We start from the raw sequence: 13,210 nt of genomic DNA, 5'->3' as shown, positions 1-13,210 counted from the left end.
AACTAAAAAAAACCTAAGCTCCTCATTGCCCTGAAAATGGCATTTGGATGGGCATTGCCCTTAAAAGGGCATTTAGTTCTATTGCAGGCCCAAAGCCCTAACCTAAAAAATAAACCCACCCAATACACCCTTAAAAAAATCCTAACACTAACCCCTGAAGATTCACTTACTGGGAGAAGTCTTCATCCAAGTGGCAAGATGTCCTCAACGAAGCCGGCAGAAATGGTCCTCCAGATGGGCAGAAGTCTTCATTCTTCTGGCACGGAGCGGGTCCATCTTCAAGACATCCAACGTGGAGCATCCTCTTCAAACGACGGCTTCTTTGTAATGAATATCTCTATAAGTGACGTCATCCAAGATGACGTCCCTTAGATTCCGATTGGCTGATAGAATTCTATCAGCCAATCAGAATTAAGGTAGAAAAAATCCTATTGGCTGATTGGATCTAAGTCCTCCCTAGGGTCATATTAATTTGCATATACGAAGAGAGAAGCGCTCTACTAGGAACGTACAACAGTCCATCAGCTAGTTCTATGGCGATTTACCACCAAGGAGCAGCCTCTTTTAGACCAGTGTGTTTTTCCTGCCAAATAAGGTCAGTCCAGTCCCGAAATACCAGGCAATTCTCCTCTGAACAAGGAACATGACAACCCCAGACATTTTGGCCTCCTATGGGCCTCGTCAGTGAGGTGCAGCCACATTCCTGATGCTCCCAATCCCACTGCCGTATCCCATACCCACCACTTGCGGATACGGCAGTGGAGTGTAAGTTACCATGGTAACCGCTTGGAGTCTGTAATTGGACAGTGAGAGCACACGTGGTTTAGAAAGGAGCGCCAAATCTTGGCGAGGTCTGGTGCGGTATAGGTGTGAAAATATGGTATTCTGTCTGAGAAATTGTATAGCGCTATAGCTCAGCTACAATTATGGTAGTTGTGCTGTATAGATGTGTAGGTTTTGATATCTAGATATAAGATCTAAGAGTGGCACAGTTGATACATAAAAGCATTTAATACATATTAAACATATAAAACAAGGGTGTCGTTTAAAATATATTTTAACAGAACGGCAAGAAATAATGTGTAAAAACACATAAGCACATAAATATCTATAAAAACACGCGTGTTTTGCTTTTTAGCTGTATGTATAATGTCTCATAAAATTCGTCTCATATATAGTTGTGTTGGCATAAATCTGAAAATAATAAACAATAAAAAATAATAAAAAACAATGAAAAGTAAATAATGTCCAATAATCCCTTCTCAAAGTTAAGAGATATATAAAAAAAGGTTAAGTAGTGTCCAAAAATCCCTTCTCAAAGTTAAGAGATATAAATAGATTTTCACATGTGTATCCAAAAAATAAACTGTCCAAATTTAAGTGTTGTCCAAAAACGTGGTATAAATGAATAGTGCAAATCCAGCAGATTCAAAAGTTCTATTAAAAAAGCTTTGCAAAAAACATTTCAAAGAGACATTTAAAAAACATCAAAATGAAGGTAGAAAAAAAGGTCTATCAAAATATGGTGACAAAGAATAATCCGTGAAGTCAATCCAAAATAGTGATAAAAATAAGTCCAAAAAAGATGTAAAATATCCAAAAGATAAAAAACAAAAAATAAATGATTAGTATGTGCACAAACTAGTGAGAGTGATCCCAAAAAGGGGGCTTATGTGGAGGGGTTATGTTTCCATGTAGAAAAATTATTTGCTGTATAAAAATAAAAAATAAAAAATAAAAATAAGCAAAAATACAAAAATATAAATAAAAATAATCCTAGGGAATCTTCAAACCCTGAAAATAAAAGATAATAACAATAGTGTAATACTGTATTATAATTCAACAATCAAGGAATAAATAGCTCACCATAGCTCTGTCAACGCGTTTCGGCCCTCAAGAGAGGCCTTTATCAAGACTATAGTATGGTGTGGGTGAGCTGAAGACTTTATACCTTTCTCTAACCAATCAAATTGCATTGAAATTGCGCCAAATTTTTGCGCCAAAATTTCGCGCCAAAATTTCACACCAAAAATGTGGTACCGGAAGTGTTGAGCCGGAAGTGCAAATTTTTAAAAAAAAAAAAAAAAAAAAAAAAAAAAGTTCACATTTGTCTCTGTATCATTTAGATAAGGCTTTTATTTAGAGTTTGTCTATGTCTATGTTTATTAAACATTGTCTATGTTGTTCCTAATGTGTTTATTCGTGTTATGTGCCTTAGTAGTTAGCTGTGGGGTCAAATGTTATGGTTTGCCGGTGTTTTTTTTTTAACCGGAAATTGCCGCTGAGATGTAAACATCCGGTTAAGCTATATCGGATGTTATGGGTGAGGCGGAAGTGGTATTTACTCTGTACCAATCAGATCCGGAGGGGCAGAAAGCAGTTATCCCACATGTAGAGCCAGTTTTACAACTTGGCATGAAATATATGACAAAATACCGGTACGTTTCTGAACCGGAAGTAGCCGGAAAAAGTAAGATACTTTAACATCCGGTAAGATTTAGCCGGATGTTGCACCTTACCGGTCATGGTTAAACCGGAAGTGGTGTGTATCCTAGCCTATTCAAATTCAAAGGGACAAAAAGTGTTAACCTTGGTATTTGTCTAGTGAACAAAATCAATGTAGGGATCACGGTACAGAGAGTGTATATTGTAAAATACACAGTTTATATATATTGGAAAATATATATATATATATCGAAAAATACATAATCTAATAAATAGAGATCTAAAAACCTTAAAGGAACTTTTGGAAACTTTCTAAAAAACTTTTTAGGATAAAAATATAAAAGATATGTAGTATAAAGAAAAACTTTTTTACAATGCATCTATGATTGGTTAGAAAATCTATAGAAGGAGTATATTTGTATCAACCTGTATTCTCTTTTTGTCATGTGCAATATTGGGTATTGGAAGTCTTATTTTCTATCTAAATGTGCCTGGTATAAAAATTAGTTAACCATGTGCGCACTATGATAGGAGTTTTTTGAAATCTGATGTGGATATGAAGGAAACTTGTCTCATACAAGTATATGAATGTATTTATGTAGATTGTGAGATCAATGGGTACTTTTATCGATCTAATTGATTAGTTGTTTTTTGGGGAATTGTGAATTTAAATTTGTTATGAGGTGTAATCATGTTGTTGGTATTGGGATTATGTTACCTCTATACACATTTTAAATTGTGTTTATATTCTTATGAAGAGTCAGGCTTCGGTTACTTTCTAACTTATTCTGTTAGATATTTCCCAGATGGAGAGGTTGCTAAGTCAAGTGTCTCTTATGCTGTTGACATATTATGGGATCATATCTTGTTAATATTATTGGCATCTCATATGCTGTTGACATATTAGGGGATCATATCTTGTTAATGTTATTGGCATCTATATAGTCTCTCTGTATGTGTAATAAGGTTTGTTGGAACTCATCTTATGGCTATTTGAGTAGAGCAATAAAAATAAAGATGATTAGATTGGCTTTAGAGATCCTAATATAGATCTTTGTGTGGATCTATGCAGGACATCTTCATTAGATATTTGTGTGTTTAGACCAGTGTGTTTTTCCTGCCAAATAAGGTCAGTCCAGTCCCGAAATACCAGGCAATTCTCCTCTGAACAAGGAACATGACAACCCCAGACATTTTGGCCTCCTATGGGCCTCATCAGTGAGGTGCAGCCACATTCCTGATGCTCCCAATCCCACTGCCGTATCCCATACCCACCACTTGCGGATACGGCAGTGGAGTGTAAGTTACCATGGTAACCGCTTGGAGTCTGTAATTGGACAGTGAGAGCACACGCACAGGCATTACTTGCTAATCTTTTAAAAAATTCTGTTCCTACGGTTGTGACATGTTATTAGTATTATGATTCTTAAAGTTTTTAATGTTTTCCTATACAGGTTATGTATATGCAGACTCACGCTGCCTTGGATGATGATGTCCATGTTGGGGGCGTATCTACTAAGGAGAACGTGACGTCCTGTTGCGATTCTGTTATATTTTGGGTGGTGGGTAAGTGCAACTGTACACTGTTTGTCTGAGGACGGGTCGGTTCACGGTTCACAGTTCACAGTTAAAGTGACCTTTTGTTTATTCAAGACCTTTGGAGTGCTCTCTCTCTGGCTCTACATTTACCTTTTGCAGCACCCAAGGCTTTTGTATCACAAATCGGGAGTGCACATTGTCTATATATATATATATTGTCTGTAATATCTATATATATACATACAAAAGTATGTATATATGTACAATATTAAAAAGATTTAGAATAATTTACTCTCCACTTTGCACCAAATATGTCGCTACTAGCTATATTCGTAATTATTCCTGCTCAGAATAGCTTAGGGACATGTAAATATGTTTGCAAAAGATTTCTGACATAACACACACACACATGTATATAATATATATATATATATATATATATATATATATATATATATATATATATATATATATATATATATATAAATACAAAAGTATGTATGTACAATATTAAAAAGATTTTGAATAATTCACGTGGGACATGTAAATATGTTTGCAAAAGATCTCTCACATAACACACCAACGCACATATATACAGTATATATATATATAGATATATATATATATATATATATATATATATATATATACAAAACACGGAAGGGGACTGCACTCTCATACCGGACCGGGTACACATCCCATGACCCTGTAATATGCTCAGCCCTGGGTGCTCACCAGCATTCACAGGAAGCTGTACTGTCCCCAGAGCTGTCTGGGGTTAACTGCCCATGACTCTGGGGACAGCACAGCTTCCTGTGAGTGCCAGTGAGCACCCAGGGCCGAGCATGTTACAGGGTCATGGGATGTGTACCCGGTCCGGTATGAGAGTGCAGTCCCCTTCCATGTTTTGTATATTTCCTGGGTGATTACATAAGCCTGTGCACCATTCCCTTGTTCCCAGTTTGTTTGGATTTGAGAGCTTGCATTGTGTGGCTGTTTTAGGGTCTCAGGTATTGGAAAGGACCTTGACATGGTACCTGAGCTTGTCCCATTTGGCCAGATGCGGTAACTAACCTTTCCATTTTTGCTTTTAAATCTTAGCTGAGAGCTTGTGAGTGCTTATATATATATAATTCTCATAACACATACAGAAAAACAGGTAGCAAATGAGAAAGACAAGTAAATAAGGTTACTTATCTTGTCTCCACTGCTATAGAAGGAGCTGAAGGTCTCAATCTGTGAAAAGTATCAAATCTTCAGGACCTGTAGACTGGACCGCTCCGTGTGTGTGACAAATGCGGACAACCTCCGCTGATGTTCATGGACAGGCGGATAGCCCTCCAGTCTTGTCAGCAGGAAATGGCCGCGTCGGCACCACACACTGTGCTCGGTGAATGATACACCCACTCTGATGTCAGAGGTCTGCGCTGCACAGAAAGTGCTGTATGGCAAGGTCCAATAGAAGAAAATGTAAATGGCTCCTTTCAGTCAGTGACAGGGCCCAAGTCCACAGACAGCCAGAAGCGGTATCCCTTCCGCTATATGTAATGATTGTAAAACCCAAAAGGGAAAGAAAGATAGGCTGATCCGGAGACAAAAACTTTATCAAAGGTAGAGTTTATTCAGCAAAGTTGCCAGGATTCAGGTTAGTGTACAAATGGACACCTGACGCTTTTCATGCATGCGCACATGCGCTTCATCAGAGCATGCGCGAAACGCATCAGGTGTCAATTTGTACACTCACCTGCTTCATGGCAACTTTGCTGAATAAACTCTACCTTTGATCAAGTTTTTGTCTAAGGATCAGCCTATCTTTATTTCCCTTTTGGGATTCACATTCATTATATTACATACATACATTATATTACATACATACAAAAGTATGTATGTACAATATTGAAAAGATTTAGAATAATTCACTCTCCACTTTGCACCAAATATGTCGCTACTTGCTATATTCGCAATTATTCCTGTTCAGAATAAGAATACACACACTATATAAATAATGTGGTATAAATAAACACAGAGATTGGACAGACAACATTGTTTTGAATCAAAAAAGGAACTTCAGGACATATAAATATGTTTGCAAAAGATTTCTTACATAACACACATATAATGTATATAACTTTAGAGAAATATGCTTGTTCGTGAACAGTACTGGTATGGCATAAATAAAGTTGGGAAAAACCTGAGTAACCGCAACATCGATGACTGTTAGTTAACAACAGTGCGATGCTCTTCGCACTATTCTTGACGCGCGTGTTTTTGACGGCTTTTTTGATAAATAAGGAGATCATATTCAGATCTGCAGCAGCAATGTTTGGCGATGTCTGGTATTGACTTCGGCAAATGCAACATAGTTGACACTGTGATAAATAGGCCCCTATACTTCCACATCACTGGTGACGTAATCTAGGACACCGGTGTAGCTAATCTCCATAGATAGAGACGGAAGGAGCGTGTTAGCAATACAGAGATTAATCATTTTGTATACTGTAACCAAACCATACAAAGTAAATGCTTTTATATTTATTGATACAATTTAACCATTTACTAATTGAGTAAAACAGGTGGTTCATATATAAATAGGTGTTATGAATAAGTAAATGAGTGTTCTTCCTTTAGTTGTAAATGGTGTTTTTATATTGCACTATTGAGATACGGGGTCTGTACTTTATGGGGAATTGACTATGTTTTTATCATGTTTATAAAATGCCTTTAAAAAGGTTTGAATCTAAGCCAAAACGTTGACTAACGTATGAATTTGTTTTAATGGCATATGGATAAAAGAATGTGATTTTAAGGACCTGTGAGTGCCCTCATTTCATCTGTTCTATAACTATTCTTTATTGGCAGAAGCAGTGGACTATAACTATATATATATATATATATATATATATATATATATATATATATATATATGTATATATATAAAATAACTCATTGTGTAGTTCATTAACACATTTATGAAGAAAAGGGGTAAAAGGGAAGCGCTAAAACAAAGCTAAAGGTAATCTCTCACTTAATATATATACACAGTTTATTAAAACATATATAATTCACATAAAAGGGACGTCTCCCCAAATGACACTGTCATAAAAATATAAGTTCAGTATGTAACAAGGCCGCTAATATAAAATCAAAAATATATTGCACATTGATAGACGGTTCTAAAACATATCATAAATCAGAGTTCAGTTAAAAGTTCATAGAATTAACGATTAAAACCACCAAGCTGCCAGAGGAAAAAAGTTAATATGGTAGGTCTACCAATCAAAGTGTTCTGAATACTCCACACTTCCTTAAGAGAGATATATGACCAGCGTATACACAGAGATGTATTGTTAATGAGTTCTTGTCAATTACTTTACCCACGATCTCCTGATCGTCTGCAGTACACCTTCCCTGTTCGGTCTCTCCCTCGAGTGGATCCGACTGGGGTTTCTCGGCGTCTGACGTCATGGAATCGAGATCCGGCAAAGAGAAGCGGTCAGAGCTTAGCGCTTCTTGTAACCTTCACAGGTGCAAATCTTTCACATCCACCCTGCACTTAGTGCTCAGTGCACGCAAGGGTGTATACAGGTATTGTAGAGAGATGTTGTAGAAAGGTATTGTGGTGAATATTCCAACTTCATTCAAACCACAAACATGCAGTAGAAATTCCAAATAGGAAAATAAGTTCCATTACTTATAACCCGGGTTAAGTATAGAGAATCCAAATGGTGTAGATATATTGCACATATGACAAAGGGTAGTCCTGCCTTCACAGCCGACGCGTTTCGCCCTCTTCAGGGCTTTATCAAGGTAGTGATGGCAAGTCCAGATACCTTTATTTAAAGGTGTATCTTTAATTCGATTGGTGCTGATTTTAATTGACAAACTCTCTTAAGGTGGTATTTGGCTTTAAATGCAGCTTCTTCTTAAGGTGGTATTTGGACAAATCTTAGTGCAACTCTATATCTATAATAGCGCATAATTCACAATAGGAACCCTAAATAGAATCTTTATTTCCATAAGGATAAACTGATGACTCGCATAGATACAGCTAATACTATTAGCATCGTGGTGTAGACATAAACATATAAATTAGTGTGTGTTAAAAAATTATTTTTTGTGTGTTAAAATTATTTTTTAAAAGTGCTGTGTGAATAAATAAAATAAATAGCTAGATCAACTAAATATAAACATATAAACTTGTGTTAATTTTACTCAAAGAGGAAGGGGGACAAGTCCAATTCCGAGTTAAGCCCTTTGGGGTATAGAGTATCATATCTATAAATATATTCAGCCTCCCTTATTAGGAGCATTTTCTCAATACTCCCCCCCCCTCCAGTGATTTTTGATTTTATGTATTCCCCAATATATCAAATCTTTAGTGTTACCCCCGTGGACCTCTGACCGCTTCTCTTTGCCGGATCTCGATTCCGTGACGTCAGACGCCGAGAAACCCCAGTCGGATCCACTCGAGGGAGAGACCAAACAGGGAAGGTGTACTGCAGACGATCAGGAGATCGTGGGTAAAGTAATTGACAAGAACTCATTAACAATACATCTCTGTGTATACGCTGGTCATATATCTCTCTTAAGGAAGTGTGGAGTATTCAGAACACTTTGATTGGTAGACCTACCATATTAACTTTTTTCCTCTGGCAGCTTGGTGGTTTTAATCGTTAATTCTATGAACTTTTAACTGAACTCTGATTTATGATACGTTTTAGAACCGTCTATCAATGTGCAATATATTTTTTATTTTATATTAGCGGCCTTGTTACATACTGAACTTATATTTTTTTTTGTTTAAATGATTTTTATTGAAAATCGGTACATTGAAAATGATCAAGATATAAAGTTTCAGTTACTTAGCAATAGCATAACAGCAGTTCACTATAAAGACAGTCATCGTTGATGATTAATCCAATTTCCATAGGTATTTTCAAGATTGTTTAAAAGAGGAAATGAGTCATAACATGACATTAGAAGATGTAAAAGGATTTAGTGGGTGAAATAAGGCAAGGGTTAGGGTGATGAGGTTTAGAAGGGGGAATAGAAGGGGAGGTAGTGTCCCATCCGGTCCATCCCCTCTATAGTCACGGAGAGGGGTATAAGTGTAGCTTTAAAAGTTTCAGGTATAAGATGTCGAGTAAACTGTTTAAGTGTGGTCGTCGTAAGATCCCTGTTCCCATATAAATTGAATATTGGAGATCATGTCTTGTTTACCTAGATAACAGTAATGCATCTTTTCTAACGTGAGGACGTGATTTACTTCAAGTTTCCATTGGGCAATGGTAGGTATCTCACATGTCTTCCATTTCCTAGGGATTAAGCGTTTAGCACAGGAGAGCATTAAGAGAAGTAGTTTCCTGCGGTAGAAGCAAGCGATTTTGGGGATGAGATTAAGAATTATGATTGGTGGGGAAAGTTTGATAACTACACCCAGAATATTGGCTATGTGTCTTTCTACTTGGTTCCAGAAGGTGTGTAGAAGAGGACATGACCACCATATGTGGGCAAGGGTACCCTCCTCCCCGCATCTTCTCCAGCAGCTGGAGGAGGCAGTAGGGTATATGATCCTCAGGCGCTGAGGGGTTAGATACCACCGAGCTAGTATTTTGTAATTCAGTTCAGATATGGTCAAGGATAGAGAGGTAGAGTGTGCGTGGCGGAAGCATTGCCTCCAGGTTTCAGTGTCTAGATCACTTTGGAGTTCATCTGCCCACTTTGTCAGATATGTGGGTCGTTTTTCCGGGAAAGAACCCCTGAGCATTTTGTACGCCAGGGAAAGGTGTGCTCTATTTATATTTGGGTTGATACATAACTGCTCGAAAATGGTTAGAGGTCTAAGTATCATTTCTTTGTGCGGGCAGTGGTTAATCGCATGTCTGATCTGTAGATAGGAGTACCATCGGTGAAAGGGTGGGCCTAGTTCTTCATTGAGGGTAAGTCTGTCCTTAACTCCCGAGGTGACGGTCACTAAGTAAATTGGTAGGGACCTATGGAGCCTATTGGTTGGGTTATGAGTGAATAGGTTGTGTTTGAGAAAGAGGTGATTTCGAAGAAGGGGAGTCAGGGGGGAAAATATGGTAGAAACTCCCTTTCTGTGAGTGAGTACGTCATCCCACACATCTAGGGTGGTTTTGATATAGTCATTGTCTTGTATAGTGCGAGGTCTGGACTCTTTAGGAATCCAGGGTAAGTCTCTCATGGGGTCAACCTGTGCTAGATGGCTCTCCATCTGTATCCATAGCTTCGAGGGGTTGGCATGGTTCCAAGCTATAACTCTGGCTAAATGTGCGGCTTTGTAGTAATTAGTAAGATTGGGGACACCGAGGCCTCCATCTTCCTTACTCAAATACATGGTGTGTTGAGCTATCCTCGGGCGTTTATAAGACCAGATAAAGGAATTAATCATTTTTTGTTGTGTTAGGAGGAAGGACTTCGGTAAGGGCAGAGGAAGGGCTTGAAACAAGTATAAGTATCTGGGGACTATCATCATCTTCACCGTGTTGATTCGCCCTAGCCATGATAAATGTCCCTGTCTATGCCAGTTCTCTAGCGAGGTTTTAACGCTCGTTTGGAGGCTGTTAAAGTTATCTGGAAAGAGTGTGTGTGGATCTTTGGAGATTATCAAGCCTAGATATTTAAGTTTATCTGATAGTGTGAACTTTGTTTGTCGTGTGATAGATAGCATTTCTTGAGGGGTTAGATTTATCGGCAATAGTCCCGACTTCTCCATATTAATGGAGAAGTTGGAAACCTGCTTGTATGTTTCTAAGGTTTGTATGAGAGCGGGAAGGGAGGTGGTTGGGGATTGTAAAGTGAAAATCACATCGTCCACAAACAGAAGGCATTTTTGGGTAGTGTCTCCGAATTTTAGGCCTTGTATATGGTGACAATGTCTAATTTGCAGTGCCAGTATTTCAACTGTAATAGCGAATAATAGAGGTGAGAGCGGGCATCCTTGACGTGTGCCATTGGAAATGGGGAAAGGCTGGGATATATTATTGTTGATTTTAATCTTTGCGCTCGGGTTGTGATAAAGGGCCTTTATTCTGGAAATGAAGAGCTCGGAAAAGCCGAACTTTGACAGGGTGGACCACATAAATTGCCAGTCCACCCTGTCAAATGCCTTCTCAGCATCTGTCGAAAGCAAGGTTAGAGGCGAACGGGTAAGGTGGGCTTGTTGCAGTGAGTGGAGTAATCTGGTAGTGTTATCCTTCGCCTCTCTCCCCCTAATGAAGCCCACCTGGTCAGGGTGGACTATGCTGGGCAATATTGCATTCAAAATTTTGGCATATATTTTCATATCAATATTTATAAGTGAGATTGGTCTGTAGTTGCTGACCACGTCATTAGGTTTGCCTGGCTTAGGAATCACCGTGATTACTGCTTCTAAGAGGGAACCGGGTAGAACAGCACCTCGATCTATGTCGTTAAAGAGTGTCAGGAGCTGGGGGTTTATGTGTTCTTGTAGGAGCTGATAAAATTTGGATGTGAGGCCATCTGGGCCTGGAGATTTGCCATTCGGCAAGGACTTAATAACTAGATTAATGTCTCTTAGGGTGATGGGAGAGTCCAAGAATTGTTTGTTATCTTCTGTGATAGAGGGTGTAAGGACGGTGTTTAAGTATGTTTCTATTTTCTCTTTCTTGTCTTGTGGCGAGGAGTCTACTAGATTGTATAATTGCTTATAGTAAGAAACAAATGAATTGATAATTTCTTCATTTTTGTGGGTTATCTCACCAGATGGGTGGCGAATTGTCCTAATGAAATTGGAGAGCCTTTGTTTTTTAAGGGACCTGGCCAATAGGTGACCTGATTTGTTACTTTCTACGAAAAACTTAGATTTGGAGGTTAACGCCCTCATGTGGGTTTTTTGGATCAGAAATGTATTTAGAGCTTCTCTAGCATCAGTCAATTTGGTGAGCTTGGTCGCAGAGGATGGGTCTGCTCTGAGAATGGTTTCACAGGTAGTTAATTCGTTAGATAGTGAAGTGAACTGGGCATTGTGAATCTTGCGTTGTGTAGCGGTGTGTTTTATTATTACCCCCCTTATAAAACATTTATATGCCTCCCAATTGTTCGCGGGTGACGTGTCCTCAGGTTTGTTTAGGGCGAAAAATTCGGCCGAGTGTTTTTTAATGTCATCGACTGTTAGTTGGTTAGTCAGTATATGGTTGTTGAGTCTCCAGTTGAATGTAGTATGGGGTTTGCTAGTCCACTTGAATTCTGTAGATACCATACTGTGGTCAGACAAAAAGGTGTGTGTGATTCTAGAGTGTACAAGGGCAGAAAGCAGAGCCTGATCACACAGTATGTAATCTAACCTGGAATACGTGTGTTGTGGGTGCGAGAAGAAGGTGTAATCTCTTCTGTTAGTGTGTACTACTCGCCAGGTATCAAATAGGTTGATAGTTCGTAAGGCTGCACAGTTAGAGTTAAGAGTATTATTGCGTAGATAGGATTTTCCACTGGAGGTATCTAGTATTGGATTCATGGGGAAATTAAAATCTCCGCCTGCAATGATGGGCCCCTTAGCTAGGTCTAGTATCTTGTTAACTAGGGGTTTGAAGAAGTTGGGGGTGGGTCTGTTTGGTGCATAGGTGTTTACCAGTGTGACCGGGGTGCCGTAGCATAGGCCAACAAGAATTAGGATCCTGCCCTCAGTGTCTGTATATTTCTGCAGTAGTTCGAATGGGAAGCCACGTCTAAATGAAATGCTGACCCAGTTTTTCCTATATGTACCAGAACTACAGTAGTGTTGGTCGAAATATCTTTTGGATAAAGTAGGTTCACGATTTTTCTTAAAGTGTGTTTCCTGGACCATAATGACGTCAATTTTTCGTTTGTAAAAATCATGAAACGCTATAGAGCGTTTTTCGGCTGAGAGGAAGCCCTTAACATTTTGGGTGGCTATGTGTAGGGTTTCTTCTTTATGGCGTGCTATAGGAGTCATCATAATTTCAAGTGTCTAGCGCTATCCCACTGCTCGGTATGTGGGGACCAGACGGGACACTAAGTAGAAGAGGGAGAGGGTTCCTACTGCTAGTATTGGAAAGGAGGAGTATCAGTAGGAATGTTAGTCAGTAGGAGTCAATGAGGATGGGAAAGGAAAAGAGAGAGGTTATGACTTTAAAAACGGTGTTAGAGTAAATAACAATATTTATGACAATATTAATTCAATCAGCATTAATGTAAAATACAAGTCTTGCGCTGAGGGAAAAGA

The sequence above is a fragment of the Bombina bombina genome, chromosome 2 (genome assembly GCF_027579735.1).
Source record: "Bombina bombina isolate aBomBom1 chromosome 2, aBomBom1.pri, whole genome shotgun sequence".
Classification (NCBI taxonomy): domain Eukaryota; kingdom Metazoa; phylum Chordata; class Amphibia; order Anura; family Bombinatoridae; genus Bombina; species Bombina bombina.
Note: the sequence above shows the minus strand (reverse complement) of the source record.